Consider the following 9,281-nt stretch of genomic DNA (forward strand, 5'->3'; position numbering starts at 1 on the left):
AGCTCTAAATCTTAATTTTCCCCATCGCGCTTATCGCTCGTATTGTCTAGTTATATACCTATTCAGTTCAGGATTAATGCTTAGAATGTCAATTTTCTTGTTGGAATGTCAAAAATGTTCAGCCCGCACTTCGCGCTCGCATTATTCCATTCTTGAAATAGGCCATCATAATTATATAGGCCTATGTATCGTCTTCAATACTACAATCAGAACAGGTCCCTTGTTTATCAGGCCAGAATATATATGAAAAAAAAATCTGCTCGTGCTTCGTATTTGCAGTATAGTTATTAGTTAGATGTTTTATTTTCAGGACAAAATATGACATTTACGAAAAATTTTAACTCGCGCATCACTCGCACTATATTGAATAGTACGTATAGGATTATACATTTCAGGGGTCGCGGAAGTGAGGGGGGGGGGCTCCAGCCCCTGCTTTTTTCCATAACCGTGTTCAAAAAAGTAAAAATGACCATTTGATTGTGATTTTTTGCATGGTCACCCCCCCCCCAAAAAAAATAAAACATTTGACTCAGCCCCCCCCCCCCCTCACTTTGAAAACCATTCTGCGGCCCCTCCCTTATAAAAAAAATTGAATGGTATACCATTGAAATACCATACACCATACACCATTGAAACACCATTGATATACTTGGAATACCATTCGCACAGCACCCATCATACACCAATGGTATACCATTCAAGCCCCAATGGTATACCATTCAAACTAATTTAAATAATTGGGACGTTACTATTACCATATTCATGAGCACCATTTACCATTCATATACCATTGATCAAACACCATTCACCATTGATCTACCATGGCCACTATAGACAGGTTTACCATTGACCACCATTCAGCCACCATTCACTGGCCTACCATTTACCATTCAGCCACCGTTCACTGGACACCATTGGTCTACCATTCACCTTACACCATTCACCATACACCATTCACCTACCATTCACCATACACCGTTGACCCATTCACCGTACACCATTCGCGTACCATTCACCGTACACCATTCACCATACACCATTCGCCTACCATTCACCATACACCGTACACCTACCATTCACCGTACACCATTCGCGTACCATTCACCATAAACCATTCGCCTACCATTCACCATACACCGTACACCTACCATTCACCGTACACCATTCGCGTACCATTCACCGTACACCATTCACCATACACCGTTCACCATTGCCCTACCATTCACCATACACCATTGACCTACCATACATTGTACACCATTGGCCTACCATACACCGCACACCATTGACCTACCATTTACAGTTCACCATTGGCCTACCATACACCATACACCATTGACCTACCAATCACCGTACACCATTGGCTTACCATACACCGTTGACCTACCATTTACCGTACACCATTGGCCTACCGTTCACTGTACACCATTGTCATACCATACACTCTATACCATTGGTCAACCATTCAATTTACACCATTGGCCATACATTATAGACCACAAGTGTACTGTGAATGGTAGACCAATGGTTTACACTGAATGATAGACAGTAGACCAAAGGTGTACAATGTATAGTAGGCCAATAAAGTACAGTGAATGGTAGACCAATGGTGAACAGCATATATAGCTCGGGTTAATGGTAGGTTTGATAATGGATTAAGTATGCACAAGAAAAAAATGATGAAAACAGTAATTTCAAGAACGTCAAATGTTTTTACTATAAGAAGTTTAAGTACAGCATAAATGGAACACAGTATTCACAAGTATAGACTTTATAATTAAAGCACATAAGTTATGAATATATATGACTTTGCTCCTCGTTGACATCTATACTCTGTCAATCTTGGTATCTAAAATAAACATGTATCAAGACAGAGTTTAATTGAAAAACACAACAAATTAATAAAATTTCCAAGAATAAACATGTTCTCTCTGATGGCTTTTTACGTGGATTGAGTACTTGGCAAAACCACTGTTCTGCAAACAAACCCGATACTTGATACCTGATACCTGATACTGATACAAGGTTAATACAATAACCTTGATTTTAAATCTGTTGTGTGTAATTGCTTTCACACAGCTACTTCAATGACATTAATAAAATATTTTTTTTACTAATAAGTTCAAGTACAAAAGAGTGGAACCCAGTATTGACAAGTACATGTATGGCATAAAAGCACCAGCATTATGAATACATGTGACTGCACGACTCTACAAGAGGTCAATGATTGCACTCCACATAGATATTATGTTAATCTTCCTATAAACAAATCTAAATGTAAGACAGAGTTTGGACAACAAACTGATGAACACCAAATTTCGAAGATTAAACTCAAAATGTGTGATAGCCTTCACATGGCCAAATGATTAAAGGTAAAGAGTACCAAACTTAGAGGAAATAAATATCCCCAAAAGGGGGGAAAATAGTACCCCCATAAAAATAGAACCTCCTAATATTTCTCTATTTTCTTTTCACCTAAAAGATATATCAAACGGCGTGTTTCTACATAGAATCGTTAAAAGGTATTACCCGCGTAAGTATCCAGAATCCCGGAAAACTTTCCTGTAGAATTTTGTAGAAACAGACGCGATGCGGTTTATTGATAAACTGCTTCAAGCAAAATATGGTTTCTCATAACCATCTCTGAGAGGTGGTTATTGCCATGTTAATCCGTTTAACTTTTCTGTAAAAACACACGGCAAAATAGCGTATCGTGTCTGGCGGAAGTGCTTAATCCCGGAAGTGCAATTTCGCAGTACATAAATTTGCACATTCTGGCCTTTTCGATCTCGCCAGCTGATCGTGCAACACGTATACCTGCTACATTGAGTGAGATCTACCACAAATTTTGAAAATTTTCCTAAGAAGATGCAATTTTGGACATATGTACAATGCAACGTGAGGTTATAGGTTGAATTTTCCGATTTCCGCCGTATTTGCAACGCGAAAAGCGAGTTAATCAGATTATTCGGTTTGTAGAAGCAGGTTGGTTTAAGGGCGATAAGGTTTTTCGAGTCCGGAAAAGATAAATCGTTTTTAATGATTTTCTGTAGAAACATGCCAAAAGTTTATCATAAATACATTAAAGATACATAAAGAAATAAATAATATCTATATCAAAAATAGAATATATAGAATAATAGAATGATAAAGAATATATCATGAAAATAGAAAAAAAACCAAGAAAAATAGCGACATCTTTTTTAAATATTTTGCAAATCATATAGAAAATAATTCTTAGTAGCACATCTATTTTTTAACTATTTCCCATAGTTCAAATATACAAGATTCCCACTTATTTCTTTGTTGTCTATTTTTGTTGTGTTGAATCAGATGAATAACTCAACTATGTGTGAGAAATAATATAATTTTTGTCTTACACAGTATATCAGTAGTCAATCGTAATTTTTTACAACCTACATTGTAGCTTGGACAAAATTTGAATTCATATAATACAAAAAAATATATAAATTGGGATCTTGTATATTCATGAGGACTTGCAGAGAACAGTTTTACCAAAAAATAACAACTTTAATTCGTCATAATTTCGTTAATCCTCATTCAATTTTGATGAAATTTTCAGTGTTTTTTTTGTCTGATGTACTCTTTGAATTTAAATCACATAACTTTCAGTCTAGAGTACCTAGCCCTTCAATCAAATGGGTTGGACGACCGGTTACATTTTACATATAACATAGTTATAAGGAGAATGAAGGGGACCATAGAAAGAAAGCATGAGGAAAGGGGAGATTTAGGTAGGAAGAGAATTAATCAGAAAAGCATAATGTTGACAATTTCGTTAAAATCTGATAACAAAGTCTTTGATTTGAAGGTTTAGCAACATTTTGGGAAAAATTACTGGAATGTGCACATGATCGTCAGGAATATGTGTTAGGCTTATGTTATAAAATGAAATCATAATAATTTCATATTTTCGTACACGTGTGTATGATATGTCCCACGTAGCATAAAATGATTTCAAGCAATGCATGTGTTTACATTAAATAAATCTTCACTCCACTTTTTAGTTCTTGGAGGTCAAAATGTGAATAAACATGACTTCTTGTTATAAAATACAAAAGAACAAGTGGGGGTATGACATCAGCTTGTTAACTGTGGGTGCGTCGTGGTCTAGTGGTTCTGACTCTCACCTTTCAACAGAGTGTCGTGGGTTTGAATCCTAGCAATGGTGTTTTCCTTCAGCAACACATTTATCCACTGTGCTGCACTCGACCAAGGTGAAGTGAATGCGTACCCGGCAAGATTAATTTCTTGCAGCTGTAATAAGGAATATGGGATGAAAACAATGCAAAGGACAGTATGTCAGCTACGGGTTCAAAACATCAATGCTTGTCGTGCGTGCAAGCTTTCTTGAGAAATTGATATATTTTTCTAAAATATCGAGACATTTGCATAATACACTACTCTTCAATTGAATAGTACCAATTAACAAATATCAACAAAACATTTTGTACAATATGATAAAGAAATTCATGTTTAACCATAGATTAGCAGAAAATAACCTGTTATATTAATGGGAGGTTGCCCAAATGATGACAAATACCATACCACATGCATACCTGGGGCCAAAGTGTCCACCCCCCCCCCCGCCAGCATATTGATTTTTTTCCAGGGGGGGGGGTGTTAGAAAGGACGTGTAATCCTTTAAACGGGGATGACATTTGGTCTTTTTCAGTATTTTTACCATTCCTCACAAGTTTTTTTTTTCAGCTATGCCACTGCAGGAGTACAATCTGTTTTATTTAATGAAGCTTTGCAATTTTTTCCACTGAAGTGAATTCTTACACAATTACCTTTCACAAACTCCAGTTGTTTTCTTGTAAACGGTTTTCTGTGTTCAACACCTGTAGTTTCCTTCCCAGATAATCCTGGACCATCTACATTATCATCCAGTGTATCCGTCGTCCAATCTTAAATGAAATAAATTTCAATTTGAGTGTTGGAAAATATGCATGTGCAGATAAAAACAAAAATATAATACTAATATAGTAAAACTTTCTTTAAGCTCCAAAATGCAATGATTCACTCATATACAGCATCATGATAATTTTTATTTTAACATATGCAGCAAATTCACTTGAAAATATGTTTGAAATTGATGTCACAGAAATAAAATTCCCCCACCAAAGATTTTCTGTGTGTGCATGCTGGAAATATAGATCAATATAACACAGTTACTCTGCTGCGTAACGTGTTTTGATCAGCAATCATGTAGGTATGCAAGAGAAAATTATCTAATAGAAAAAGAATGATCTGAAGTCATATTTCCAGAGCAGCAGTTTTCAAAAGGTAGGCCTAATCAATTAATTGATAACATTCAATATGATTTTTTTTTCTTGGTATTGACAATCACAGTAACGGATCCAGATGGGCACAATTGACCTGTGCCCCCCCCCCCCTTGAGCAATAGTCATTCAATGGCCCGAATTCAAAAAGGTGGTTTTGAAAACCCCGGTTGAGTCCATGTTTTATGGAGATTTCCTGTATAAATTACGCTTATTTACAGCGTATATAAAAATATGTCCAATGCTGATGCGCGCTTTTGTCACAGTGCGCCAAATTGACGCCTGTTGCCGTGGTTATCCACGCTATTTCAATCACGAGTCCACTGTTTTGAATTAATGAGTCCACTCTTCAAACAGTGGACTCATGAATAAAATAGCGTATCTAACCATGGTAACAGGCGTCAATTTGGCGCACTGCGACAAAAGCGCGCATCAGAATTGGACATTTTTCATACACGCGCCAGATATGTGCTAAATTAAGCGTAATTTATACAGGAAATCTGCATACACCATGGACTCAACCGTGGGTTTTCAAAACCACCTTTGTGAATTCGGGCCAATGTGTTTAATGTAAATATGGCGTCTTTACACAAGTGTGTCCCTCCTTTTGAAAGTTACAGCAAATATTTCTAACGGAAATATATACCGTGTTTACACTTAATCGGCTTTTTCATAGCGTGTAAAACACGATTAACTTGCATCGGCTCGCGGTTCAGAATCAGGAATTTGCACCACCAAAGTAGTAGGTTCAGAACTGCGAGCCGATGCAGAATCGGCTTTTTTACTACGTGTAAACAGAAAGCCGATTCTGCATCGGCAATTGGTGCGCATTTCATTTACTTTACCATTGTGACATAATTGTAAACGCACGGATCCAGCGTTGTCTTTATTATGACGTATATTATTGGTGAGCGTATCAATTGAGGTTTTTGACACGCGAGCCGATTCTGCACCGCAAGCTGTAACAGCGTGTAAATGCAGTGCAAGATAAACCAAAAGCCGATCAAGTGTAAACACGGTAATTGTCTCATACACAAGTAAAGATCTCTTTTTTTGTGCTTGTTCAAGTTTCCTGGGAAAATGTGCCCCCCCCCCTTGAGAAATCCAGGATCCGTCCCTGGACAATCATATGCCAGTGGGTGAATTCTAGACATTATTTTGGGCAAGTTTTTGATCAGTAAATAAATAAACACAGATAAAAAGTGATCACAGGACAAACTTAATTTAAAAAAATATAATTAACAAAATTTTCCACCAGAAATTGTCTACACACATTTTGAGGTCAATACACAGTATGCCCATTTTTCCAAACATCACGATCGGGAACGGCGGTATTTTGGCTCCATTCCCGATGTTATCGTAATGGTGGGAGCCATGCCGGGGTGGAATTCAGAGACCAGTGAGTTGGGGGGAATTTCCCCAGGCCAAGCCAGTCCGGGTTGAGAGCCAAAACAGCGAAGATCAGAAGCTGTTATGTCTCCGAAAAATACCAAATAAACACCAAGATAATGTGACCATTTACCACTATTCAAGAACCAAGCTCATCTATTTTCTCGAATAATCTAACTTAATTTATCCTTTACATGAATTTCAGCCACTTTGAGCAGTGGAAACAGCATTAATTTAGCTTTGATCTCGACGTCTTAGTTAAAATTCTTAGTCAGATTTTGCCAAACGAACGCAGAGGGCAGCAACACTGTTGACTTCGTGTTTGCGCGTTGTAATCGCAAACTTCAGCAAATATCCAAATAAATATACGGTGGAGTGAGACCCTAAATCTGATAACTCGAATGATGAAATCATGGTGGAAGCCGGAATAAAGATGTTCCTGATGCTCAGTGAATTGATTCGGACAAATATTTAGGTTAAATTAGTTCGCTAACATCGCAGGGTACGAAAGTGCATTAGGGATTAACGGGCCCAGGTTTTTCTTAGGGCTGCAGCAGCGGTGTTGAGCGGTGGCTCCGAGTTCCGGGCCGATCCAGGACCCAGAATTTTTTTTGCTAAACCTTGCGGTCCGGGCTCAAGCCAGGTTATCTTTGCGGGCCCCAACATTAAACATAACGTTATCGTTCAAATTCTCAGTCAGACATCACTTTGCTTGGCTCTGCCATTATTTATAAGAACTGAAGTTAGCGACCAAAAGATTTGCCTGCGGCAGTTTGCATGATTTGGTTACGAACTTCAGTCCATATAAAAATTACGGCAAAGCAACGCATGAGGATTCACACAATGACGTAGAGATCGAAGCCGATATACAGCTGTTCCCGATATTCGGAAAAGCCGTAGGCATATGGACATTCAAATGCAATTCAGACTTGATATGACATTTGAGAACAACATTTGGTGGTGAATTTTGCTCAAAGTTGGTCGGTGAGAAATTAGTGCCCAATCCCACGGAAAAATCCCAAGGAAAAAATTCAGAAATTGTGATTTTAGTCAGCTGGCATGGCTGAGTTCAGATTAGTATAGGCCCTTTTGGGGGAGGGGATACATTTACATATACATGTAAACTACGAATTTTGTTTACAAACGTCAAAAACTATGCCAATTTTTATATTTGAACAAATTATATCGTATTCATATGTAATAAATATTCTAAAAAACCTTAGGCCTAACCAAGAAGAAAATATCACATAACTCACTAATACCAAAATCCCGCCATGTTTTCAGAACACTTCTTGATTTATCATGGAATATTTCTCTGCCTCAATTTCTAAAATATGTTAATTCCAAACAGTTGTAGGTTTTCTCTGAATAATTATTGCAGTCTCTCTAGAAAAATTGAATAGGAATCGTTTGTCACTCTCTCCAGTCACAGTTCCGCACACAAAGTGCACATTTTACCATTGAAATTGCATGCGCAATAAGTGGTGCGTAGCTTTTTAGGGCCTGCGTAGCCTTTAAGGCTTTACTTTATGTTTTAAAATTTAGGACACCTTACCATGTTTCACCTGAATACTACCATGTCCATGTCATCTTAATTTACCAACATTATCTACCAACAACAACAAATTATAGGCCTCATTCCAGAGCAATAAGGTTTCCATTTCAGTGAAACAATGTCAATGTTGTGCAGTAACCAATGGCCTAATTGACACTTTGACAGTCAATGTCATGACAGTACTGCACTGTACAGCATTAATTTAACAAGTCATTCATTCATAAATTCATACCGGTATTCAGAGATGGTTTTGTAAAACATTGACAATAGATATCAGGCCATACGAGCGAATTACTACTCAATGACAATGCTCGGCTCAGCTCACCTCAGCCAATACAATTACAAAGCATATTAACGCACCCCATAATCCATTTCGCCAGAGACACGCGTGTCCCGGCCCGCGCCAACGGGGCAGTGGCGGTACGGTGGCAGTGAAACCCCGTGGCAGTACAACGACATCTAACAGTAACACTAACAGTAACATTCTAGAAAATCAGGCCGAGCCACTAACTACGAAAACAATATCAAAGAAAATTGTTATCTAACTTACTGTTTAGCGTATTCTGCGAATGAATTTGAAGTCGTTGTCCGAATCTGACCTGTGTTCCTTTAGTTTATGATGAATTATAGACGGACTTCTGAACAGCAAGACAGTGGTTGATCGGGTTCTTTTTTCAAATATTGCAATTGGCGGTTACATGCGTACGTGCGCGCGCGCGTGCGAGAACAACACTTACATACCGTACATAGAGCGAGCTAGCTAGCAGCGCAGCCAACACATCCCGATATTGGGGGGGGGGGGGTAAATCAAGACCAAATCAGGGGGAGGGGGCTTATTCTTAGCCAAGATACATCCCGATATGGGGGAGGAGTGAATTGCATGTAAGACCAAATCAGGGGTGTCTTTTTCTTGATTGGTTCTGGGTTGGCAATTAACCATGCAGTCGATTTTTGCCACTGCTTATCCTTTGAAAGGATCTATGAAAAAAATCATTTTGCTCAATTTTTTTCTGTTCTATAATTCCATGTCT

At 38.1% G+C, this 9,281-nt stretch overlaps 1 long non-coding RNA gene across 1 annotated transcript; it reads right to left on the minus strand.

The window, feature by feature from the left end:
* Positions 1-1,703: 1,703 nt before the first annotated feature.
* LOC129283002 (uncharacterized) lies at positions 1,704-8,980 on the minus strand. Its single transcript, XR_010295719.1, has 3 exons — positions 8,801-8,980; positions 4,815-4,931; positions 1,704-4,278 (listed from the first exon to the last, which is right to left on the minus strand). It is a non-coding gene; the product is annotated as an uncharacterized LOC129283002 (long non-coding RNA).
* Positions 8,981-9,281: the final 301 nt, after the last annotated feature.

The sequence above is a fragment of the Lytechinus pictus genome, chromosome 14, assembly GCF_037042905.1.
Source record: "Lytechinus pictus isolate F3 Inbred chromosome 14, Lp3.0, whole genome shotgun sequence".
NCBI classification, from domain to species: Eukaryota; Metazoa; Echinodermata; class Echinoidea; order Temnopleuroida; family Toxopneustidae; genus Lytechinus; species Lytechinus pictus.